Source organism: Macaca mulatta, chromosome 3, assembly GCF_049350105.2.
Source record: "Macaca mulatta isolate MMU2019108-1 chromosome 3, T2T-MMU8v2.0, whole genome shotgun sequence".
NCBI classification, from domain to species: Eukaryota; Metazoa; Chordata; class Mammalia; order Primates; family Cercopithecidae; genus Macaca; species Macaca mulatta.
In genome coordinates, this window is record NC_133408.1 from 32,695,306 (window position 1) to 32,722,561 (window position 27,256).

General features: G+C 35.8%; 1 protein-coding gene across 6 annotated transcripts in view; it reads left to right on the top strand.

Moving 5' to 3' along the window:
• Nucleotides 1-27,256, top strand: part of NRIP1 (nuclear receptor interacting protein 1) — a 101,336-nt gene that overhangs the window by 27,594 nt on the left and 46,486 nt on the right. For 2 of the 6 annotated variants that reach the window (XM_077995892.1, XM_001082571.5), the window contains exon 3: nt 23,238-23,360. The exons of 3 other annotated variants lie outside the window; for them this stretch is intronic. The gene's annotated coding sequence lies outside the window, so the exon portion shown is untranslated. Of the gene's footprint in view, nt 1-21,971; nt 22,054-23,237; nt 23,361-27,256 lie in introns of all 6 variants that reach the window. One more of the 6 variants, XM_015133110.3, reaches the window with a different exon arrangement.

Below are 27,256 nucleotides of genomic sequence, written 5' to 3' on the forward strand. Positions count from 1 at the left end.
ACTTTCTATTTGGTCTTTTGCCTTTTAGTTTTATTACCCAATATATTCTACACAGCAAAGTAAAACTTTCTGAAGAAAATTATTATGACCCTGAACAAAGTCCTTTGCTCCCAAGATAAGACAGGTCCTATTTCTGCTTGGTTCCTGCATATCTCAGGATCATCTGTTTGGTTTGCCCCTTCCTTAAACGTGTTAATTGCACATTTCTTATTCTGCCACATTATTTTTGCTATCTTCAGCTCAGATGTCCTGTGATCCCTACTAGTTTTCTTTTACCAAAGGCCATCCATCCTGTGATTTGTATGACCACTCGGACAGAAGGGAACATGTGCTCCCATCTACTCTCTTACAGTGGTTGACGAATGCCACTCACACTGCCTTTATTTTTCATATCGTTTCATTCATCTCTGCAGCAAAATTATAAACTTCTAAATGGAAGGGGTTGTATCTTTTGTAAATTTGTGATTTACAAAGCACTCAACTTGATGCCTCACACATATGGGGTGATAAATCAAACCGTTGGTGAAACCAAACTCCAGAGTATGTCCTGATACAATTTTAAAGCTTTAGAAATGATCAAAAAAGGATAAAAGTTCATCTTTATTACATTATGCAGGTTGCTTACATTTGTGCAACAGTTTTTTCATATACTTTGTATGCAGATGAAATGATAGCATGTGTTTTAGAAATTTACAGGTTGCGAAGTGTAATATGAGTAATTATGACAGTACCCAGACTTTATTTTGTGGAATACATACATTTCTTTGACTTAACTGACTGCGATATGTAGAATGCTCTTTTAATGTTCCTTACCTGAATAAGCAAAATTTATTTAATATGTTAGCTAAATAAATTTTGCTTATTATTTTGCTTAAATTTTGCTTATTATTTCCTTATAGCTTACTATAGACTTAATATTCTTTGCTGTTCATCAAGAGAGAAAATACAAAAGCTTTTGATGAAAGTAATAAATTACCTGCTTAGAATGTAACAATTTCAAAGATCAAAGTTTTGTTAACTTCCCAAAATGTATCTTTAATTTTCCATATTTAATTCACATTGGGGTAAAATATATTTTTTAAAAAGAATCATCTCACAGATTTCCCTAAATTTCTTAAAGATAACCCCAGCCTTTTCAATTCTATGTCTTAGGAATATTTTTAAAATATTGCTAAATAGTCTGCCTGGCTAGTGGAGATTCTAAATGGGACTGAATTTGGGATAATGAATATTTTTTTATTTGGTTAGGGCATTGTTCTGGTGCTAAGAATAGTATCTAGGAATGAAATAAGTTTCTGACTTTCAGATCTATGCCCCCTCCAAGAAAAACCCCAAATCTGAAGATCATGTGTATCTGGGTTGTGGGTGTAAATTAGTTCGCAGAAAGAAGTGGTAAAAGGTTAAAGGAGGAAATGAGTTTCATAGAATCAGCAGCATAAACAAAGATGAATTCTGTCGTCATACATAGACCCTGAGCATTTGGGCTGACTGTGGTTTTATGTATTTAAATGCTGAGATGGTGGTGACACGGAGTAGTAGCAGAAACTGAATTTGGGAGGAGGAAACAATGATTATAGTTTCTAAATCTTCCTTACTGTAACAAAATATGATGTGCGATTGGGATATCCTTTTGGCAACTAAATATGTTTGGGAAGTTAACATTTTTGGCCACCCAGATTATGTGAGCAGTATACACAGCCCTTACTTTATTATCTAGGGCATAAAGTTTAGAAAATATTCAGCCTTTTTTTCCAGTGTTAGTTAAAAAAAATTGATCCTTTGGCTTTATTTATATCACGTACAAAAATTCTGAAAGACAGCCTGTTTATTGCCATAGAAATGGATATAATGTCACAAGGAATGCTACTCAAGTTACTTTTATAAGCGTTTTAAAAACATGGGCATGCAGTTTGTATTAATAGTGATACTCCTCTACTGAGTTACTGCTAATTTGCCATTTTCACAGTAATTTCAGAAAATAAGAAATCGATAACATTATTATATTATGTAAATACTCCCATGAATTTCTGTTGAGGTTGAAAAGCATCATAATAGTATTTGTTACAAAGTCATATACATCACAATGCCTGTAATCCCAGCACTTTGGGAGGCCGAGGCCAGTGGATCACAAGGTCAGGAGTTTGAGACCAGCCTGGCCAGCACAGTGAAACATCGTCTCTACTAAAAATACAAAAAATGAGCCGGCCATGGTGGCGCACAACTGTAATCCCAGCTACTCAGGAGGCTGAGGTAGGAGAAATGCTTGAACCCAGGAGATGGAGGTTGCAGTGAGCCGAGATCGCGCCATTGCACTCCAGCCTGGGTGACAGAGCGAGACTATGTCTCCAAAAAAAAAAAAAAAAAAAAAGTCATATACAATTTAAACTTAATCTGGTGACCACAGAATGCTATTTTCTTAGCTTTTAAACCTTTTATTAGTGTAACTTCTCTTCATCTTGGTTACTTTAATGTCAAATGGGAATTATCATGCACAATTTGTTTTTATAGCAACATTGTATGAAATGAATAAATGTGAACTATTTAAAATTGGCTCAGGCATTTAGACTTGTTTCTGATAGGCTTATCACGTGAATACTCCTTATTACCTTGTAAACTTGTATTTTAAAAGAAAACATTTATTTGAGATATAAGGATTCCTGTTTTCTCTTGAGAAAAGGCAGAGGTAATTGTGTTTTTTTTTAATTTTAAAACAAAGGGTTTATTTCTCTTTTACCTCTTGAGTAGGCGTTAAGAGCTGCTACTGTCACAGCCACAGTTAAATACAATGGTATGGAAAATGATGGCTTTAGAATCCTAAGAGTTATATTCTTCACATATACTGTATCTTCTGCATCTTTACATATACTCTTCACATCTTCACATATACTCTTAGTTAATCATTTAACCTGAGCATCAGGTTTTCGATCTATAAAATGAGGATACATCTTACATCATAAGAATATTATGCAGGATAAATGATGAAATATATAAAGTGCATTGATATCAGTGTAATGCTATAGAAAGATAATGTGTTATGGACAATATTGTTAATTATAATGTATTTTTCAAAAGAAAGAAAATAGGTCTTTAGATGATCACTCTTTTACTTAGTAACACGTCCTTCTAAATTAGGACCTTTCTTCCACACATTTTTATTTTATTTTTATTTTTCATTTACTTTTGAGTTACTTTTAAGAGTTTCCACAAACCTCGGTCCATGCTTTTAGGATTCCTTTCAAGTTTGAACCACTTAACATCTGCCACCTACTGACCTAGTTCTTTCCACTTCCTCCTGCTCTCCTCTCCTCATACACACTTGCGTATTATGTTTGTTGGATGATTAACCTGTCTTTCATTTCATTTTTGCAAAGATCTAGATCAATACAGGGTTAGGAAAAACAGTTTCTGAATTTGTTTGAACTATAAAGCAAGGTGGTACATAGGAGTCAATAATAATATTCATTTTTTCCCCCCAGGAAAACAGTTTTCAGGGGAAACAATTAGTCAACTCCCACGGGGACTTGCTTTTCCTTTCATAGTGTGGCTGTGATAGGTTTTAAAAGGGATTTCTGCCTACATATCCAGGTTAAAAAAAGTTTTCAGTATAAAGCATGAGTTGGGAAGTGACTCACCACATATGGAACTACTTCAAAATGCATGCCCCTTAACTACTATTTGAATTTTTGTAGGTTTGTAGTTTTGCTGACTGCAAGAAAATAAAAGGCCCAGTGCCAGTTCTTACTGGGTCAGGATTTATTTTAAAGTACCAACATTTCCTCAGCTTTTTGATACTTAAAAAGTCCTGGAGATTTTCCTGCACAAAGTTTTAACAGGCTTTATTCCAGCAAGGAAAATTCAGGGTATTTATGCTGTGGTAGTAACAAAAGCAATGGATTTGGTGAATTTGCAATAGAAATTGCCAGAATCTAGATTACCCCAGGAACATATTTTTATTTAAAGAGTCTAGTGGGGTCCAGCAAAGACTTGTAATTGTATGTATGTCTTTCGCATAGCTCTAGGAACAAAACATTTGATGAATGATTTATAAACAGATGGGTAATTTTTCATGAAATGATCAGGAGACGAGCTGACCAAGGCAACTGATCTGACACTGCTGACGTTTATTGGGGATTGATTGTGGAATGCCTTACTGTGAAACACACTGACTTGAGTTTGAATCCCAGATTTACCCCTTAACTGGGCAAGTCACTCAACTTCTCTGAGCCTCATCTGTGAAATTGGATACTATCTATTTTATAAATAATGATTGAATGAGATAATGTATGTCTTAGCCCTATTGTCAGTAACAGGTATTTACTTGTGTCTAATGAATAAAAGTTAATCGTGATAACTGACAATAACCCACTAGATAATTGTTTTAAAACTACATTTCTTGTTGAAAGTCACCATTGATTGTTTTAAAACTACATTTCTTGTTGAAAGTCACCATTAGAGTATAGAAGTATACTTGAGGCTACTTAAAATCTTTAATAAACTGCATTTCAGCCAAAGTAGTGTTTATGGGTAAATGGATTGAAGTTGATAAAGGCTTGTGATGTGGTGGTTTTGAACAAGACCAGATAACCTAGGTATGAACCCCAACTCTGCCACTTACTTACTATTGCTGACTATGGGCAAATCACCTTACCTCCCTAAGGCTCAGTGTTCTCATCTATAAAATGGGGATAACTTCATAGAGTTATTTGAGAATTACTATATAGAAATTAAGCCTGCATAAAGCATTTAATGCAGTTCTGACATAGTATGGAGTATTTTTTTTTTTTTTTGAGACAGAGTCTTGCTCTGTTGCCCAGATGGGAGTGCAGTGGTGCGATTGGGGCTCACTGCAAACCCCATCTTCTGGGTTCACACCATTCTCCTGCCTTAGCCTCCTGAGTAGCTGGGACTACAGGCGCCCGCCACCACGCCTGGCTAATTTTTTGTATTTTTAGTAGAAATGGTGTTTCACCGTGTTAGCCAGGATGGTCTCGATCTCCTGACCTCGTGATCTGCCCACCTTGGCCTCCCAAAGTGCTGGGATTACAGGCGTCAGCCACTGTGCCTGGCCGGTATGCAGTATTTTTTAGTTTTTTGTATTATTCCTTAGATACCTCTTTAGAAATGACCTTGACTACCTGTGCGAAATATAATTCTGAATTTTTTTTACGTAATGATTAATGTTTGAATTTTGGGATTAGATACATTTTAATTTTTATTTGACTAATGCTTATCCAGTTAACTTACATTGAGATAAGGTACTTCAGAGATGATCATTTTAATTTTTCAGCTTTCTCAGTGGCCCATTATTTAAAGGAACCATATTTGAAATCAAACAGACTAGTTTATATTTTTGTAAAAACATTTTTTACATCACACACATCTTTTGGTCATTCTGTGGCTTCACACTTTTAATTCCAGTCTTAACTCACCCTTCTGCTGCCTCTCCTGTTTCATTTGCTGAATGTAGAGTGACTCAGAGATGAAGCAAGGGAGAGCAGAAGGAAGCAAGGATTGGATCTGAGATCAGCAGACCTCTGTAGTCAACCTTACAATGATCAGATATCCTCTCTGGACTAAAGTCCTAAGTTAAATTGATTCAGTTACTGCTTTTTGAAGTTTTACCAACAGAATAACTTCTATACCTTTGTTTACTATTAGCGAATATGGTGAGAAGGTTTTGAAGGACATTCCTACCTTTTTTCAGTGACTTCGAAAGGTTTTTTTTTTTTTCAGAGCCATCATTCAAATATTTTTTCAAAAATGACAGCTAATAAAACTACTGATAACTAAACAATTACTATATGTTACAGAGACTGTGTTAAGTGTAGAGTTAGGTTTATTCTATAGAAAATCTTTTTAAAATATCTTCTATTTTGCTCCCATTATGTCTATAGTAAGTTACTTGATAGTACAAGGAGTTTATTAGAATTTTCAAAGTTTTTAAGACTTTTGTAATGAGGCAGTATGTGGTTTGTTAGGTGGTTGTAGTGAGAATTTGAAGAGTTCTCATTTTGGATAGTCATAGTTCTGGCTTTGTTACTAACGGCTTGGCTTTGAGTTAAAAATCAAAACCCTTTGACTCAAAATTACCCCTTTGGGTCAAACTATCACTGACCTACTTCCTTCCTCCATTTGAACCTAGGATTATTTCAGAGATGAATGGGAGCATCTCAGATTAATGACGTTTTCCTCCAATCGCCTGCCAGAGTGTATACACATAGAAAGGGAATTTGGTGATCCTCCCACTGCCTGCCAGACTGTACAAACATAGAAAGGGAAGGTGGTGATCCTCCAACCGCCTGCCAGAGTGTATACACGTAGAAAGGGAAGGTGGTGATCCTCCAACCGCCTGCCAGAGTGTGTACACGTAGAAAGGGAAGGTGGTGATCCTCCAACCGCCTGCCAGAGTGTATACACGTAGAAAGGGAAGGTGGTGATCCTCCAACCGCCTGCCAGAGTGTATACACATAGAAAGGGAAGGTGGTGATCCTCCAACCGCCTTCCAGAGTGTATACACGTAGAAAGGGAAGGTGGTGATCCTCCAACCGCCTTCCAGAGTGTGTACACGTAGAAAGGGAATGTGGTGGTCCTCCAAGCGCCTTCCAGAGTGTATACACATAGAAAGGGAATGTAGTGATCTATTTTAACTTAAATCATCATCTCCTAAATTTATTTGGACTTGGGACCTCCCCTCCTCCCTCCTTACCACCCAACCTTCTCTCTCCCTCCTTCCGTGTTTTCCTCCCTCTGAATGAGCACTTACCATTCTGCAGAACGTTGTTATATATGTAGTCATTGGGAGCACAATTTTACCATTTAATTTATTAAAGCTCTGTATTTGGACTGCCTTTGTTTTGGTAATATGTTTATTTTCAATTCTTAATTAAGAGAAAACCCTGTTTATAACATATTATTCCTATGAGAAAATATGATTTCCATTGAAAGATCTTGTTTCATTATCATGTAACCCGTTCTCTGAGCATGCAGCATGATGAAGGGGAAACCACCTGACTTCCACCAGGTGAATGAATCCAACTTAGTGTTAGTTTGACTTAACCCATTGTGCGAAACTGTGTGAATATTTGAAAAATTTTTCTGTGTTAATAAAAATGTAAGTAATAGAAGGCTACTAGAAGTAACAAACAGTAAGGGTATATCTTCTCACCCAACAAAAAATTTGGAGTCTTGGCAGTTAATGAATTGTCATAATGATCTTATCAGTGTCCCACAAGGTATTTTCTGTTTTCTCCTCTGCCGTCTTGAGTGACTTGGTGATGTCACTCTTCACGGTTGAAAGATGGCAATTTTCCCACATTTCCTGGTCACCTTCACTGGTCAGAATGACATCATATACCCATGCCTAGGCCCTGCCTCGTATTATCAGAATAGACATGATGTGCCACAAGTGGCTTTACCTAATTGGGATCGACCTCCTGAGGGGAAGAGTTTCTACAGGCAAATAAGGAAGAGGACACTGTGTGTGTGAGGAGGTCACTGCAGCGTTTGTCACAGCTGGTGAGGATATGAGTTTTGTTCATCTCTGCGGACTCTCTTGTGAGATCACAAAATACAGACGTGTACTATTTGTTTATTTGTTTTACTTTATTGGAGACAGGGACTCACTCTGTTGCCCTGGCTGGAGTGCAGTGGGGTTATCGTAGCTCACCACAGCCTCTAACTCCTGGGCTCAAGCGATCTCCTGCCTCAGCCTCTCAAAGCACTGGGATTATGGGTGTGAACTGTGCACCCCACCCAGTCATACTTATTGAGTGCTTACTGTATTTTGGTTATTCTTCTAAGTCCTGGAGATAGAACAGTGAACAAAAGAGGAAAATAAATTGCTACCCTCCTGGAGCTTACATTTTATTGGTGATATAGACAAATAAGATAAAGCAATTCAATTTATGGTATCTTATTAAGTGCTAAATAAAAATTGAAGCAAAGAGAGGAGAATGGAGGGTCTTGAGGGCAGGGGCAGGGGAGATGTCCATGAAGTTTTAGATGACACCAGGAAAGGCCTTACCCAGAGGATGGACTTGAGTAAGGGCTGAGTCAGCTTGGGAGCTAGTGATGCAGCCCTGTAGGGAGGAGAGTATTCCAGTCAAAGTTCCTGTGGCTGGAGTAGGGTGAGTGAGGGAGAGTCACCTGATATGAGGTCAGAGGGGGAAGCCCCTAGAAAATTTTGAGCAGAAGAGTGGCCCAATATCATGCTTTAGCGGAATCACTTCAGCAGTTGTGTTATGTATACCAAAGAGGTATCAAAAACAGAAACAAGGAAACCAGTGAGGACGCCATTATTATAATTCAGGAGAGAAGGAGATGACTTGAATGGGGACAGTAAGAAGTAACTGAATTCTGGATTCTGGATTCCAAGGTAAAGCCCACAGAATTTGCTAAAAGATTGTATGTGGGTGTGAGAGGAAGAGAGGTATCTCAGATGGCGGCCTGAACAATTGGAAGAATGGAGCTGATCTGAGATTAGGAGTAACAGGGACTCAGTTATTGACATATTAAACTTGAAATGCTTGGAGACCTCCAAATGATGTCAGATAAGCACTTGTTTATATAAATATTTTTTGGACCAGTGTATATTTTTTAAAAGAATGATGTTGACCATTAATAATGGGAAATGACTTTTAAAAGAATATAATTTCAATAGTAACAATAAAGAATAGGAAATAGAAAAATTAAGTGTTATATGGAGTGGATATTTTATTTCCATTGAACAACACAGGGAAACACTGGAAGCAATTTTAAAATAGAGTATTCAAAGAAACATTTGTACACTGTACTTTTATTTAGTGCCCACTTTAGTGTTAAAAATTGCATATTAAATATATTTATTCTTTGAATCAGTGCCTCATTTTTCAGCCCCAAACCTTGTAAAAATATACATACAAAAAGAAATACACCACAAGGACTAATGGTGTGGATTTAGTTTTATGTCTGTTTCCTCTGTAACATGAAGCAATGATCCTTCTAAAGGAAATGTGTTATTAAATAGGTGATCTTACCCCACTCCAACTTCCTCAGTATTGTGTAGCCTGTAGTTAATGTGCAAGCACATCATTAAAAAGAAATCCAAGACCAGAGAAAGAATCAGTACAGTATATCTTATGTGAGTTTATCAGGATGAATGGCTTCTTGCTCCCTTTCTTTTGAAGAGGAATTAGTGTAAGATATCTTTTAACCAGATTATTGTACTCATTTGCATTTAACAAGAATGCAGCACGTAGCTAAGATTTTCAATCCGTGTGCATTACATAGAATGCCAAAAAGCACCTTATAAAGTACCTTTCATATGCTAGATACTCAAGAAGTATTTGGGTAGCAAATCTGATTTAGAATATCCTTCACATTTCTAACTTATTTAAAAGATTTTTAAATATTATGCTTCATGCAGTGGTTATTGTTTAATAATGTGTGCTCTATATGTAATGCAAGGTTGTTGAGAAAATTGAATTGTAAGTTTTTTTTGAGATGGAAGTACCATATACTAAATATAAAGAGTTATTTATTGTGCAAATAAACTTTGCTCTTTAAGATGGCTTAAGTCTTTCTCATCACAGTTTTGGCTGTCATGGTGGATATATGATTGCCGACCTATGTGACCAACTAGAGAGAAAAAGGCCTGTTTAGATTTAAAGGGAAAAGGCATTTTGTTAAGAACCTAAAGTGTATTGAATTACTCCAGTTTACCTATTTCTCGTGTTAAGTAATTTTTGCAAAATGACCCTCTTTCATCAGACAGTTGTGAAATTTGCAGTAATTAAGCGAGCATTTATGTTAGCTTTATTGGAGACCAAAGTGGTGGGAGATATGAATTAGCTTCATTCTTTGATTGACCAAGCTCTAAGTTTTTGTCTGCCCATCAGTTTTTCAATTCTTTTGAGTGTATCTCTCTATATACTCCTTTGGTTTTGTTTCTAACAAGGAGAATAAAGAAAATCTGTTGCCTAACAGTTAACATTTGTTCACGTGTGAAAATTATTAAGATGCTTACCTAAACAAGATACTTGTCAGAGCTCTGATTTACCACAGTATAGCCACTTATTTTCTGTCATGTAAGTAACACTTGGTGTAAACAGGAATGTATTTGAATTATGAGGCCCAATATGAAAGTGATCTCCCAAGAACCTACCATCGAGCCTCGAATCAGACTTAACTACCACAGCTGCGTCTGTCGGTATGTTGCTCTCCTTGCCCCTGGTGCCTTGCAACCACTGTCTTCCATTTGGTGTTAATCATTTATTGTCTTTTAAATAATACTGTTTTTTACATTAATCTTTAAATAATATGTTACTTTATGTTTTTGTTTTGTGAAAATGGTAGCATTCTGTGTGAAGTTTTCGGATACTCGCTGTTTCAAATTTTTTTAAATTTGGTTTTTGTGGGTACACAGGTGTATATATTCATGGGGTACAGGGATGATTTGATACAGGCATGCAATGTGAAGTAAGCACATCATGAAGAATGAGGTGTCCATCCCCTCAAGCATTTATCCATTGAGTTGCAAACAGTCCACTTACACTCTTTAAGTTATTTAATATGTACAGTTTTGAGACTTGCTTTTTCAACTCATCATGACTTTTTGAAATTTATTTATACTGCTGTATGTAGGTATAGTTCACTTATTTCCACTCCTGGCCAATATTCCATCGTGTGTGTTTATTCTCCTGTGAGTGGACATTTGGATGGTTGCTGGTCCTTTTGTTTGCTTGTTTTTGTTTTGTTTTGTTTTGTTTTTGATATACCTGTTGATATACTTACATACATATATATTGATGTACTTATATTCACACACATGTATAACTGTTATAAGCATTGCTGATGTCAGCATTCTTTTATGTGTGTTCTGAAGAAGATGTGCAAGACTCTGGGGTATATACCCAAGATTAGATATGCAGAGAATGCTCAATTATATGAAAGAATATGAAATTGTTTCCAGTGTTATCAGACCAGTTTACATTTCATTAGTAATATGTCAGAAGCTTCAGTTGAGCTACATCATTGCCAGGTCTAAGAACTGTAAGACTTTTTAACTTTTTCCAAATTAATAGATACAAAGTGGCATCATATTGTGATCTTGATTTACTTTTCTGTGATAGCGAATGAGGCTGAACATCTTTTCATGTGTTTTTTCCATCATTGGTGTATTATTTTATGAAATTCTTATGTCCTATGCCCATTATGTACTCACAACTGTTATTTTATACGTTTGTATTTTACGTATTTTTAGTTTTAAAGTAACACATACAGAAAAGTTACACGTACAATACAGTGGAACTTTTTTCCTCTGTTGACATATTACCCATAAATAAACAAGTATGTGTTTCCCAGGAAGAAACAAGACCTTGTCCTGGAAACCACAACAAAACCATCAGAGTCATTGATCATCACTACTGTCTAATCCTCAGAGCTCATTCCAGTTTCCAAGTTGTCCCAATAATGTCCTTTTTAGCAAAGGATTCAGTTTAGAATCACACTTTGCTTTTTACTAATCTCATCTCTTTAGTCTCCCTCAGTCTGGAACAGTTCTTCAGTCTTTGACTTTAAAGACGCTGGCATTTTAGAAGACCATATCGGCCCGTAATTTTGGAGAATATCTTTTCCTTTAGGGTTGTCTTCTGTTTCCTCATGATTAGATCCCTATTATGAATATTGAGCAGGAATATCACAGAAGTGATACTGTGTCTTCTGTTTGCATCCTATGCGGTGGCATACAGTTTCATTTTGACCTATTACTGTTGATTTTTACTGGGATTACTTGATTAAGATGGTGTCTGCTAAGTTTATCTACTGTGAAATTACTCATTTTCCCTCTGTAATTAATAATTATTTTGCATGCAGGTTCTTTGAAACTGTGTAAAATCCCTTTCCTGATCACAGTTTTAGTGAATTTATTTGTATCAGTATGTGCTCATGAGCCTGTATTTTATTCAGGGAGGTGTAATCCATTATAATAGTTACTTATTTTGGTGCTAATCTTGTCCCTGATTTTGCCAGTGGAACCCCCTTCAGTGTCCTTTTGACATTTCATCGCTTGATCATACTGATGTCTCTAATTTCATTCCAATCCTATAGGCTTCAATTATATTTCCTTCCCTTTTTGTACCTCCTCTTACAGTGAGAAACCTGACTACCGTGATCCTTAGTGTTACTTTATTTGATCATTCTCCCTGTAGGTAGTCAATCTGCCATTTCTCTTGTCCCTCACCCTGCCCCCTAGTTTTACTTGAGCCTCAAAGCCCGTTCCTGTGGAAGCCCTTCTCAGCCCACATTGATTTCTACATTGCATACCACAGTGCATCTTTTTGTGGACGCCCTTCTGCTCCAGCTTGGGCATTGATACCCAGTGCTGGACCACTCCTGTGCAAGGACTTCTCTGTCATCCTGCTCACCGCATACCACCCTTTTCTTAATTTATTGAATGCAAAATGGCATCTTATTGGTTTTGATTTGCTTTTCTGTGATTGCTAATAAGGTTAGACATCTTTTCATGTGATTATTCACCATTAGTGTATTCTTTCGTGAAATGCAAGTTCATACCTTTTGTCCATTGTATACTTAAAACTTTACATTAAATACTTTTATGTCGTAAATTTTTAAAAATTTTAAAATAACACATCCAATAACAAGTGCAATACAGATCTGGAGCTTAGGCTTGAATTCCCCGTACCACATAATTTCTCCCACTCCACAGTGACACTCACCTCCTCCTGCTTGAGCTCTCTCATACCTCTTATTAGGGCTACCCCCTCTCTGTTCTGGCCGTTTTTAATTAAAATATTATAGGACACACACACACACACACACACACACACATATTCTGGATACCAAAGTTTTGTGTGTGTATGTGTGTGTGAGCGACAATCTCTGTCTGTCGCCCAGGCTAGAGTGCAGTGATGCGATCTCAGCTCACTGCAACCTCTGCGTCCTGGGTTCAAGCAATTCCCCTGCTTCAGCCTCGCTAGTAGCTGGGATTACAGGTGCCCGCCACCACACCCACCTAATTTTTGTATTTTAGTAGAGAGAGGGTTTCACCATGTTGGCCAGGCTGGTCTTGAACTCCTGACCTCAAATGATCCACCCACCTTGGCCTCCCAAAGTGCTGGGATTATAGGCGTGAGCCATCACACCAACCCCCAATTTTTTCGGCAGATCTTCTGCTGTTGTATTTTTGATGAATGAAGTTTTCAGTTTGAAAGCATTTGAATTTATTAATCTTAATACTTTATGTATAGTTAACCCTTTTTGTGTCTTAAGGAAATGTTTCCTACTATGAGATCATAAAGATATCCTCTTATATTTTATATTAAAAATACTGAAGACGTGCGTTCTCTATTTAAAACGTTAATCCCTCTGGAATTGTTTATATGTTAGACCGCAGGAGTCCACTTTTGCCTCAGTGGATAACACAGTGGATAACCCGTTGTTTCAGCACTACTGAATGATGTCTCCCTTCACTGGGCATCTAAAGTGTAACTTTTGTCAAATATTTTCTCCGTGCGATGTTCTTGTTCTCCAGCAATCAATTTATTTGTCTCTTTTCCAGGCGCACACTAGCTTAATTGTTAGAACTTTATGATACGTTTTGGTATCCAACAAGGCAGGTTTCCTACTATTTTCTTTTGGTGGTAGGATTTTTTTCTCTTTCATGGGCTTTTGCTGCTCCATGCAAATTTTAGAATTAACTTACTAAACCATTTACATTTCGATAGGCATTACATTAAAAGCATTTGTTTAATTTGGGAAGAATTGTCATGTTATGATACTATTTATATAATGAACATGCTATGTCATTCCATTTATTTGGATTATTCAGGTTTCATTGTTAATGCCTTCCAATATATTGTATTTATATTGAACATGCAGTATTTACAAGTTACTTTTATTCTTAGGTATGCTTTGCTGCTGGATATTTTCTAAATGTTGTTTTCTGTTTGTGGCTGGTGTATAAAAATACAGTTTTTTTAAAAAAAGTATTCTTATATTTAGCCAGAATTAATTGAATATTAGCAAACTTCTGATAAATGTGACATAACTTCAAAAGCAAACAAGATTAGAGATCTAGTTTTTACCCTGAAATTACTTTTGATGTTTTAATAAATATCAGGTGAATAGTCATTTTTACAGCTTTATTGAGATATAATTTACATACCACAAATTCACCTGTTTAAAGTGTTCAGTTCCGCAGTTTTTATGTTCATATAGGTGTGTAACCAACACCACAGTCTTTTTTCACAATTTCGTGATCTTAAGAGGAGCCCCACCCCTGTTAGCTGTCACTCTCCATTTCCATCCTTTCCCACCCCAGCCCTGGATAACTGCTGATCTTTCTGTCTAGATTAATTTGCCTCTTCTGTACATTCCACAGAAATGGGATCACATGTGATTTTTAGTGATTGGCTTCTTTCACTCAGCATAATAAAGTTTGTCTATGTTTTAGCATGTGTCAGCACTTCCTTCCTTTTTGTGACTAAATAATATTTCCTAGTATGGATTTATCACATTTTATCTGCTTATCAGTTGATGGACATTAGGTTGTTTCCCTTCTGTATATACATAGGAGTGGAATTCCTGGGTCAGGTAGTAACTTGATGTTGCTTTTTAGGGAACTATCTGTTCCCCTGAATGGCTACACCGCATTCTACATTCCCACCAGAAGTGTATGAAGAAGGTGAATAGTCATCTTAATTCTACTTTTGTTTTCTCCAAAGAGTAATTGTAATACATTAGGTTTGTCTTAAAGTATGATTGTTATTTAATGAGAGAAGTGGCAACATATTTTACATCAGACTCATTTTTTTCTTCAACTTGTAAGTTCTGGGGCACATGTGCAGGATGCGCTAGTTTTTTTACATAGGTAAACGTGTGCCATGCGGTTTGCTGCACAGATCAACCCGTCACTTAGATGTTAAGCCCAGCATCCATTAGCTATTCTTCCTGATGCTTTCCCTCCCCTCGCAGCTCCCACCCAACAGGCCCAGTGTGTAATGTTCCCCAGAAGTGTATCCCTGTATTCTCATCATTCAGCTCCCACTTTTAAGTGACAACATGCAGTACTTGGTTTTCTGTTCCTGCATTAGCTTGCTGAGGACAATGGCTTCTATCCATGTCCCTGCAAAGGACATGATCTCATTCCTTTTTATAGCTGCATAGTATTCCATGGTATATATGTACCTCATTTTCTTTATCCAGTCTATCACTGATGGGCATTTGGGTTGATTCCATGTCGTGGCTGTCGTGAATAGTGCTGCAGTGAACATACACGTGCATGTGTCTTGATAATAGAATGATTTGTAATCCTTTGGGTGTATACCCAGTAATGGGATTGCTGGGTCAAATGGTATTTCTGCCTCTAGGTCTTGGAGGAGTTGCCACACTGTCTTCCACAGTGGTTAAACTAATTTACACTCCACCAGCAATGTAAAGTATTCTTTTTTCTCCACAGCCTTGTCATCATCTGTTGTTTTCTGACTTTTTAATAATCACCATTCTGACAGGCATGAGATGGTATCTCATTATGGTTTTGATTTGCATTTCCCTAATGATCAGTGATGTTGAGCTTTTATATATATGTATATAAATATATATAAAAATTTTATTAAAAAAAAAATATATATATATATATATATTTGCTGGCCGCATGAATGTCTTCTTTTTAGAACTGTCTGTTCATATCTTTGCCCATCTTTTAATGTTTTTTTTTTTCTTGTAAATTTGTTTAAACTCTTTGTAAACTCTGGATATTAGACCTTTGTCAGTACATTAGACTCATTTTAAATCAATTTATGATTTTGTATGTAATATGTTGTTTTTATTTTTCATGACTTTATTTCGGTACAATTTACATGTATCAAGCAATTCATCCACTGTAAGTGTTCAGTTTGAAGGTTTTGAGTCAATGCACTCAGATGTTGCAACCATCACCACAGTCCGGCGCTAGGACATTTTCATGTGTCCACAGAGTCCTTCACTCCCACTTCCAATCTCTGCGTCTTCTCCTGCCCCAGGAGGTGATCTGCTTTCTCTACATACAATTCAGCTTTTTAAGACATTTCGTATGTAAACGGAATCATACGATATAGATATCTTTTTGGAATCATACAATATAGATATCTTTTGTATTTAGCTTCTTTCACTATTAAGTTTCTGAGGTTCATCCTTGGTTCCATGAATCCTTAGTTCATTCCCTTTTTTGTTGGTTCCCGCTTTATGCTTGCCTTTACCAGTGGGTGGGTATTTGGTTTGTTTACAGTTTTTGGCTATTATGATTGATGCCCATATCGCCATTTGTAGACAGATTTTTTGTGTACATATATTTTCATTTCTCTTGGTTAGGTACTCCAGTGTAAAATTAGTCAGTCATTGCAAAGGTATACATTCATGTATGTTTAACTTGTGAAAAACCACCAAACTGTTTTTCAAGTGGTTATGCCGTTTTTACATTCTCACCAGCAATGGAGGAGGGTTTCAGTTTCTTCCTGTCCTCCGCAACCTTCGAGTTTTTTCAGTCTTTTTTTTTTTTTAAATGTAACTATTCTAGTGAGTGTGACATGTGATCTCATTCTGATTTTACTAATATTTCATGTCTTTGACGGATAACAATGAGCATCTTTCTATGTGTTTACTAAACATTCATGTCTTCTTGGGTGAAGTACCTTTAAATCTTTAGTCCATTAAAAAAAATTTGGTCAGTTTATCTTATTGCTGACTTCAAAGGGTTTTAGTATATGCTGTATACTGTACTTCATCAATTATATGATTTGCAAATATTTTCTTCCATTCTGTGGATGGTCTTTCAATTTGATGACATTCCGTTTTTCATTGTTTGAAATGGATTGTGCTTTTGTTGTCCTATTTAAGGAATCTTTCTGTAACTTAAGTTCATAAGAATTTATCCTATTCCTTCTTCTAGAAGTTCTGTTTTAATTTTTACAATTCAGGCTCTAATCCATTTTGAGTTGTTATTTTTGTATGTTGAGAGATACAGGTTTACCCTTATTTATTTGTTTTCACATATGGACATCTAGCTGTACCAGCACCATGTATTAAAAAGACTATTATTTTAATTGCAGTGGCATATTTGTCAAAAATTAAATTACTATGAATGGGAGTTTATTCTGGATTCTATTCTGTTCCATTACCTATATGTGTATCTTTATGCCAGGATCAACACTATTGGTTACCATATAGCTTTATAGCATGCTTTGAGATTAGATAAGTTTAAGTCCTGCAGCTTCATACTTTTTCATAGTTGTTTCAATTTTATTGGTATTTTATACTTTCATATATATTTTAGGACCAATTTCTAGAAAAAGATTACGATGGCATTTAGGTAGATCAATGTAGGGAGAATTGATGTCTTAGTAATACTGAATCTTTCAATCAACTGAATCTTCGTTCCAATAAACAAGTCTTCTTTAATTTCCCTCAACAGTGTTTTGTAGTTTTGAGTGCACATGTTTTACTCCTGCGTCTGCTTCCCAAAGTGCTGGGATTACAGGCGTGAGCCCCCGCGCCCGGCTGCATTTCTTATATACTGGCAACAAACCATCCAAAAATAAATTCCATTCAGTCAAAAGAGTAACAAAAAGAATAAAGCTTAAGAATAAATTTAATGGCCAGGTGTGGTGGCTTATGCCTGTCATCCCAGCACTTTGGGAGGTCGACGTGGGTGGTCACCTGAGGTCAGGAGTTCGAGATCAGCCTAACCAACATAGTGCAATCCCATCTCTACTAAAAATACAAAATTAGCCAGGCATGGTGGTACATGCCTGTAATCCCAGCTACTTGGGAGGCTGAGGCAGGGCGACAGAGCAAGATTCTGTCTCAAAAAAAAAAAAAAAAAAAAAAGAAATGCAGTTGATTGTGGATCTTATCATAAACCTTTCTAAACCTTTTTTTATTAATTATTGTGGGCTTCTTGTAGAGTCCTTAGAATTTTGACAAGCAAGATCATGTTACCTGCATATGAGGATAATTTTAACTTCTTTTTCAATCTATCTGTCTTTATAATTGTTGCACTGAGTAGACATCAGATATCCTTGTCTTCTTCAGATCTTAGGTGGGGAAAGCATTCAGTCTTTCACCATTAGTATGATAGATTAGTTGTAGGCAGTTATCTTAGAAAGGAAAGATTGTTTAAACACTGAAACAATTAATAAAATGTATATTATTAATAGAATAAAGGACCAAAAACCCACATAAAAGAGTAAAAACTCACATGATTATCTCGATAGATACAGAAAAATCATTTGACAGGATCCAACACATCAGTGATAAAAGCAAACAAACAAAACTCAAAAACTACACACAGGGAGGAGGGAATAACCGCTGTATTATACTATAGCGGTATAATAATTAATCGTGGAAGATGGATTTTTTTTCTCCGTAAAATGGGGACAAAGCATGAATGTTTGCCATCATCGCTTCTATTCAACACTGGACTGGAAGTTCTAGCCATATTTTTTCTCATTGTAATGTTTATGCAGCCTATTTTGGAGCATGTGGAAATATTAAGGGAAAATAACCCCAACTCCTTTTCCTACCATCTAGAATTATCACTGTTAACATTGTGTTCTCTGTCCCTTCAGTATGGTGTGTGTATATGTGTGTGGGGTAACACATTAAAAAACAAATTTGAGATCGTACTTTATGCTCATATCTCTGACCTAATTTGTTACCATTTTTCTCCTTGCTCATTACTACCTACTTTGGTCATCTCTCAGTTCCTTGAGCAGGCACGTCCTTTGCATACGCTATTGCTTTTATTGGAAATTCTCTTCACTTTATTCTTTGTATGACTAGGACCTTCTCAGCTTAAATGTCATTTTCTCAGAGAAGCTTTTGCTTTTCCTTATCACTTTATGTAAAGTAGCTTCCTCTCTACCTCTTGCTTTGTTTGAAATCTTCAATTATTTTATTTTCTGTTTCCTTCTTGTCTCTTTCCCATGGGAACTGTGTTTGTCTTATTCATGTTGTAATTCCAGCGCCTAGCGTAGCGTCTGCCTTTCTAATTTGTTTGGCAGTTTGTTCAACTCAGATGAATAGTATCTTGCTTTCTTAGCATTGTATTCTGATAATTTTACCACATTATTAAAAAAAATAGATGTGTTTGAAAACATGCATTTTAAAGATTGTATAATATATCGTAATATGATGAAGTTATTTAACATTTTCTTATTAATTAGACATGCTTCTTTTGTCATGATTCAAAACACATCTGGCATATTCAGTTTCACTGACTTGAACTGAAGGCTAGTTTACCCACTTATTAATGTAGGAAAACTTTAAGTATTAATGTTACAGTAGTTTATTTTGTGTTAACTTTTGTTGGTTTTATTTAAATATTCTTTTGATTTATCTTTTGTGTGGTAGTATATTTGTTTCAAAAGGAGGAGTATAATAATGTTTTAGTAGAGACCAACCATTAACATAAACAATTCTAGAATGTGACAAAATATCAAATACAAATTGTGGGCTTGGAATACTTTTAACTTTTTACATGGAAAATGTAGGCTCATTAAGTTGATATGCTAGTGCCAAGTGTTTTGCAGTACCTGAATTGAGACCATTGTAGATGAACAGTAGTAGAGAAAAATCAGAATTCATGTTCCAGAGAACTGCCAAGGCCCTGTCTTTTTCCAAAATACTAGGATTTGCATTCCACCTCAGCCCCTTATTGGCTTTCTGAGTTGGGATAACTTAAACCCAGCTTCCTCATCTACAAACTGGGGATAATAATAATCACCTTATAGTGTTTTTTAAAGATTATGTCTGTAAAAGGCTGATTGTTATGTTTGAGACATAGTAATTGCTCAGTAAACTATAGTTAACATTACCTGTTAAGTCTTTTAGTTCTGGGAGTGTTGGTAAGAGTAGGAGCTGTAAGGATGCCTTATGGTGTCATCAACAGATAATGACCAGTTCATTAATAATGTTCCTCTAAGTGGGCACTGTGGTGCACTTAGCTACTTGGGAGGCTCAGTTGGGAGGATCATTTGAACCCAGGAGTTTGAGACCAGCCTGGGCAACATAGTGAGATCCTCATCTCTAAAAATAAAAATAATAATGATAATAATAATGTTCCTCTAAAGGTATTTTCTTTTACTCTTCTCAGGAGTTGGTAGTTTTCTTTATATAATATGCCAGTTTGTAGGGTTTCATATCTATGAACCTAGACCAAAAAAAGATTTAGCTCACAAGTTCATATTTTAATAAAGATCCAGTAATCAATTTGGAGATTACTATTTGCAGCATTCTTTTTTATTCATTCATTCTTTCTTTCTTTCTTTCTTTCTCTTTCTTTCTCTTTCTTTCTTCCTTTCTTTCCCTTCCTTTCTCTTCCTTTCCTTTCCTTTCCTTTCCTTCTTCCTTTCTTTCCTTTCTTTCCTTCCTTTCCTTTCCTTTCCTTTCCTTCCTTTCCTTTCCTTTCCTTTCCTTTCCTTTCCTTTCCTTTCCTTTCCTTTCCTTTCCTTTCCTTTCCTTTCCTTTCCTTTCCTTTCCTTTCCTTTCCTTTCTTTCCTTTCTTTCCTTTCTTTCTTTATTCCCCCCCCCCCCCGAGTCAGAGTCTTACTCTGTTACCCACGCTGGAGTGCGGTGGCGCAATCTTGACTCACTGCAAGCTCCACCTCCCGGGTTCACGCCATTCTCCTGCCTCAGCCTCCAGAGTAGCTGGTACTACAGGCGTCTGCCACTATGCCCAGCTAATTTTTTGTATTTTTAGTAGAGATGGGGGTTTCACCGTGTTAGCCAGGATGGTCTCGATCTCCTGACCTCGTGATCCGCCCGCCTCAGCCTCCCAAAGTGCTGGGATTACAGGCGTGAGCCACCATGCCTGGCCAGCTTTCTTAAATATAGTTATGGTTACTTTATTGTTCCAACTGTAAAATAAAAGATTATAATCTTTTTGTCAAGAAGGAAAAAAGGTAATTGAAAACTGAACAATTAAATTCTACTGGAATTTCAGTGAATTGGTAGATAATGTTGATAATGGGAAGATGGGCGTGTCTTGAGTATTGCTTCAGAGATTGGGGATGGGAGACTTAAGAAATTCCCAAGGTCCCTACCATGTTCTAATAAGAGTACTCATGTAATTGCAAATATGGCTATTGTTAAGTTGATGTGTGATCAGCATCCTTCTAGGTATATATAATCAGGGCAAGTGATTGTTTCCAACTCTTCGTACAATTCCTATCTGAATTTATAGTCAAAGTTTGATTGAGTCCAAGGTCTATAATTCAGGGCATATGACTTAACCAGCCCCGCTCACCATCCGTTGCTCCTCTGTAAAATGGAATCTCTGCTGATTTCACTGAGTTGTGAAGATCAAATACAGTCATATCCATGATAGCATTTTGTAACTGGTAAAGCATTACTCACTTAGTGATGCTCCCTTTTATGTGTCAGACCTGTCTCTTTCCCACAGCTGTTTGGTAGGGTGCCGCTGGTGGCCGTGCGATAGCTCAGAACTACATCTGTAATGTGTACTGCCTCTCAGGAGTTTTGTACTTGTGTTAGGGAGTGGACACTTTTAGTTTTTTCCTATTTGCATCATTTTATTTGTGGTGTTTGTTAGAAAAGTAATATGTACATATTTACTGTAGAGAAATTAGAAAATACAAATCAAAAAGAAAAAATAATAATTACCTCTAAATGCAGAAATAATAACTGCATTTACTTTTGTTTAAAACAAAAATTCAGTTATGCTGAAATAATGTTGTTTCCTGTTTTTTTCAGTTAATATAGTATATAATTTCATATAATTTAATTTTCTTGTATAATACTTTAATGACTACATAATATTCCGTGATGTAATATACTGTAGTTTATTTAACTATTTCTAATTTTTTCATTTTGACATTTTATGGCTGTATACAATGCACTGCACAAATATAATAGTATGTATTTTGAACATCCTTACGGCTAAATATTTACACCTATCTTCCATGATTTTTTAAATTTAGGAGAAATCTTAGACATGGGATTGCTGCATCGAGGGACATGTAACATGTTAAGGCATTTAATTTTTGTTACAGTTTTATCGAGGTATAGTTGATGAATAATAAACTGCACATATTTAAGATATAATTTGACAAGTTTTGACATATGTGTACACCTGTGAAACCATCATCACAATTAAGATAACTTTTCTTTGTAATCCCCCCCTTTGGCATCCTTCATCCCCAGGCAACCCCACTGATCTATTATCTTTCACAATAGATGAATTTGCATTTTCTGGAATTTCACCCAAATGGAATCACACAAAATATGTTTCTTTTTGTCTGGCTTCTTGCACTCAGGGTAATTATTTTGAGATTCATCCATGTTTATTTTCCATATGTGTGTGTGTATTCTGTTTTGATACTGAGCAGTAAAATTATATTGTATGGATATACCATATGATCATTCACCTGTTGATGATGGGCATTCCAGTTGTTTCCAGTTTTTGACTATTAAAAATCAATCTGCTGTAGACATGTTGTGTAAATCTTTTTATGGATATAGGGCATTTGATATTTATTGCCAATTTTTTTGCTGCAAAGATTACATACTTGGTGTTTCGAAACTGAAAAAGTTCCATATAAGAAAAACTATAGACCATCCTGGCTAACCTGGTGAAACCCCGTCTCTACTAAAAAATACAAAAAACTAGCTGGGTGAGGTGGCGGGCGCCTGCAGTCCTAGCTACTGGGGAGGCTGAGGCAGGAGAATGGCGTAAACCCCGGAGGCGGAGCTTGCAGTGAGCTGACATCTGGCCATTGCACTCCAGCCTGGGAGACAGAGCGAGACTCCGTCTCAAAAAATAAAAGAAAAAAAAAGAAAAAGGAAAACTATAGCTACTCTTTTCTTTTCTTTCTTTCTTTTTTTTTTTTTAGAAATGCATCTTTAGGAGGATTTATAATTTTTTGTACGTAAATTAATTTAGCACAGCACGCTAAGAAATTTGAAATTAACCAAGGGTAATAAACACATCCTAGCAACTATAAACCTTTTTCACAGCTTATTTTGTTGAAGCAGTTACTTTTATCAATTATTATCTGGAAAGCAAAGATCTGTTGCTTTCTGTTAATGAACCAGCATTCATAAACAATTGATATTTTCTGTCAAATGACTACTTTTGCATCGAACTTGAACAATAAAAGGTAATGGGCTAAGTTGAACTTCATCAAAAAGGTGTTCCAGAATCTGGTTTGGAATAGATGCCAAACTATCTTTTCCCTCTTGTTAAGATGCATACTTGACTGAAGGAGGACGGGGAATCTGAAGACTCCGGATGACATCAGGGCTACTTTTCAACAGCCTTCTCAGTTTTCTTTCTCAGAAAGCAGAGGCTCAGAGCTTGGAGACAGACGGTGAGAATATTTTTTTCCTGAGTTCTTAAGGCTTAATCATTATGACTTTAATATATTTCAGACAATTCTTTCTCAGTTATAAATTAGCTTCTAATTCAAAATGTGTATTATGTGCTTCATCTGTGCAAGTTATTTCATCAGGCAATGTGGTTTAAAAAATGAATGAGGTACAGTCCTTCCTTTAAGGAACTTATATGGAAAGAATAAATGTAGATAAATAATGTAATCAAACAGTAAAAGAGGTTAAATGCCGTAAGAGAAATGGAGAAAAATATTCTTGAGAATTCAGTGTGTAGATTACTTCTAGAGAGAGGAACTGGGAAGCTTGAAAGAAGAAATAGTATTTTTGTTGATAATACTTAATTTGATTGATCAAAAACCAGAGAAAATGGACAGTTAATACAAATCCTAAAACAGCAATCCCTGATTTCAGATAAAAAGTTAATTACTGTTTCGAGGAAAGATAGAAAGCATGTTTGATTATTGTGTGTTTATTATAGTAGAGGCCAGTGATTACTTTTGGAATTATGTAAAATTCCTCTTACAAAAGAAAGAGCATTATTAGCATTTCTGAGAAATGATAAAGTAATTGGATTAAATTAACACAAGTAGGTGGGCAGAGCAACAAAAAAGACGATGAGTGAGTGGTTAATTCTACTTGGATTAACACTCCTGTTTTCTAGTATAGCTACAACCTAAATGAATTTGTCATGTCTTAAGCTCTTGGACCTTATGCTGCTTATTTCTGGGAAGGAGAAATCCAAGTGAACTAGATGAAGGCATAATGATTGATTATTGTGCTCATAATCAGTTGTGAATAGTTCAGTTTCATCTAGCTAACTGAAAAACTAGTCAGAGAGAGAGAGCAGATACAGTGTGCTGAAATTCACCATGTTTTAGCTGACCACAGTGTTTCCAAAATGGAACGGCAACTTTGAGCCAAATTTGCTCTTTACCTGTAGGCCTCATATGGTTGTCACAAGGATAATCCTAACTGCTTTGTCTTCACTATTCTGATAATGTTCAGAAAACCTAGTAATGAAGTTATTTTAATCACCCACTTAAATGCTTAGCTTTTCTTGTAATTTCATCAAGAAAATCTTTAAAACATTATTTTTTAAAAGACTGCATAAAATTACTAATAATTATTTGGTTGCAAGTCACTTTTCATATATTCATATATTGTTTCACCTCTAAATTGGAATTTAAAATCAACGGGGCAATTATTTGTAAATACTAAAATTGTTACTCAGATATAATTATGTGTTAATCACTGGTTGGTAGTCTGAAATCTGCTTTTACATTTGATGAAACAGTTGATATTGAACCCCACTTCCGAACTTCTAATTTTGTTAAAATTAATATTATAATCATGCATATTCCTGTGACCACCCCCCCCAAGATATAATTGGTTTGTTGTTGTTCTTAATTTTCAACACCTTTGTTTTACCACGTAACCAGAAGGATAAGCAGTGCTCACTGGATCCAACTAAGAGTAGGATGAGTAAATTATAGGTAGCCATCTGGTAAATATACACAGCCAATGAGTTCTTAGAAAGTTGTCAAATTTAGGTTTTTCTTCCAAATTAAAAAATAAAGACGGCCAGGCATGGTGACTCATGCCTGTAATCCCCGCACTTTGGGAGGCTGAGGTGGGCAGATCATGAGGTCAGGAGTTCAAGACCAGCCTGACCAATATGGTGAAACCCTGACTCTACTAAAAATACAAATATTAGCCAGGCATGGTGGCACGCACCTGTAGTCCCAGTTACTCAGGAGGCTGAGGCAGGAGAATCGCTTAACTCAGCAGTTGGGGTTGCAGTGAGCCAAGATTGTGCCACTGTACTCCAGCCTGGGCGACAGAGAAAGACTCTGTCTCAAAAAAAAAAAAAAAAAAAAAAAGACATTATAATGTATGGTGAACAACTTTGAAAACTAAAAATTTATAAAAACAAATTGCTAGTAGTGATTTTCTATATTCCTTTCACATATTTTTAAATGTTTTTAGATTTTAAAGATGATTATGTCAAATGTGTTTTTTCTAAAATGTGTTATTTTAAATAGGTTTTCCTTTTGAACGAGCAGACCATGGTCAAATAAGCTTGGGAGATGTTGAGTCAAAGTATAGAATGTCTTTTCAATAAGCCTTTCATTAACCCAGTGGACTGTCTCTCCAAAAGGAGGATCTGGTATATCTCAGGAGATGAGTAGTATTTGACAAGTTGAGGATTCTAAACTAATGTTTTATGAGGTTTTTACTATAGTTTGTCATACCCTGCAAAACACTCATGTTATATTTGTAAGTATAGTAATTTTTTTTGACTGAAAGCTCAAAGATAATGGTTGGGAGGAAAAAGGATGTAATTAATTGAATATTGCAAACTAAATAAAGAATGAAGTGTTTCAAAAACCTTTTAGTGTCTTAGGCCATGTTTCTCTTGCCCTTTTGTTAGCTCCTTCTTTTGAAAGAGATACAATCATCATATGGAGTAACTAACAAAATTAATTCACCCTTTATTATATTTTATAGGACTTTATGTACTTTCTGTGCTGTTTATCTCAGTGTCTAGTATTTATTAGCTAATTTTGATAGAAATTGCTGATACCAAAACAGGGAATATCTTGGGTAGTGTTAACTGAATGACTGTAAATCAATTTAGCTTAAACACTTGAATATACTATTTTCTCTAACGGAATTTTTATTGTTATATGTCACGATTTTCCACTAGGAAGAGTTCTCTACTGTACTTTTATTCTAGTTTGATTAAATTTTTGACAACTATTTTAGTAGAATAGATGTCTTGAGTTTAAAACTTTCATGTCAGACATAAAGTATGTATATAAAATTGTTTTTAAAAAAGGGCCAGTACTGATGAGTTGGGTTACAAGGTTGGTAAAGTAGGCTAATTGTGTACATGAAATGCCTTTCCAACTTCATAAAATACTCCTCAAAGTCATTTTTTAAAATTTAAGAAATAAGTCTTTGTAAAATGTGTTTAAACTTTCACACCAGATTTTTAGTAGGAACATGATACTGGTGAAACAAAGATCAATTTATAGTGTGGGTAAGTTGTCTTAGTTGGAATTAATTGCCGTAAACCAATTTGTCCTTCTCACTAGTGTTTTCCTGGCCTTGTGGATAACCCTGGTAAGAAAATCTGTATGCTTGGCTCAAATGAGTCATTGTTAGTTTCCAGCATTGCTTCCATCCACTCTTAATTCCCTTTCTTACAGCCAACCATCTTACTTCAGAGTCTTACCATTTCTCATCTGGAGCTCTTGTGCTGGCCTCTTCACTGACGTCCTTGCTCCAGTCTTTCACAGCCACCAGGTCTTCCTGAAACTCCAGCTTGCTTGTGTTACTTGTCTGATCAAACATCATGTAGCAACTGCAATAGCATAACAAACACGGAAAAGTAATAGACCTTCCTTAATCCTAGCTTACTGTTACTATGGGAAACATTAATACAATTAACTTTTTTTTTTAATTTGATATCTTTAAAGAATTGACTTTTCTTTAAGTCTTTTACTCAGTATCTTAATTGATATAACTTACGTTGTTTGGGGAGGAAGATCCCTACTAGACTAAGCCTCCATATCAACTCGGATTTTATAAAGTCCCTCTATGCGAAGCCTCCATATCAACTTAGATTTTACAAAATTCCTGTATTCTAAGCCTCCATATCAACTCAGAATTTTTTTTCTCTTCCATGCAAGGTTTCAAGTGAAGTAATCAAAATAATTTTGAAAGTGTTGATCAGACTGTCAATACACTTTCTCTTCTTACTTTCTCTTCTTCAGGTCTTTTTTCACTGAAATTAACTGCTATGAACCTGATAGTCTCCTTGATTCTCTGCTACATTTGCCCTTCAACAGTGTGGCCTGCGGTTTGCATA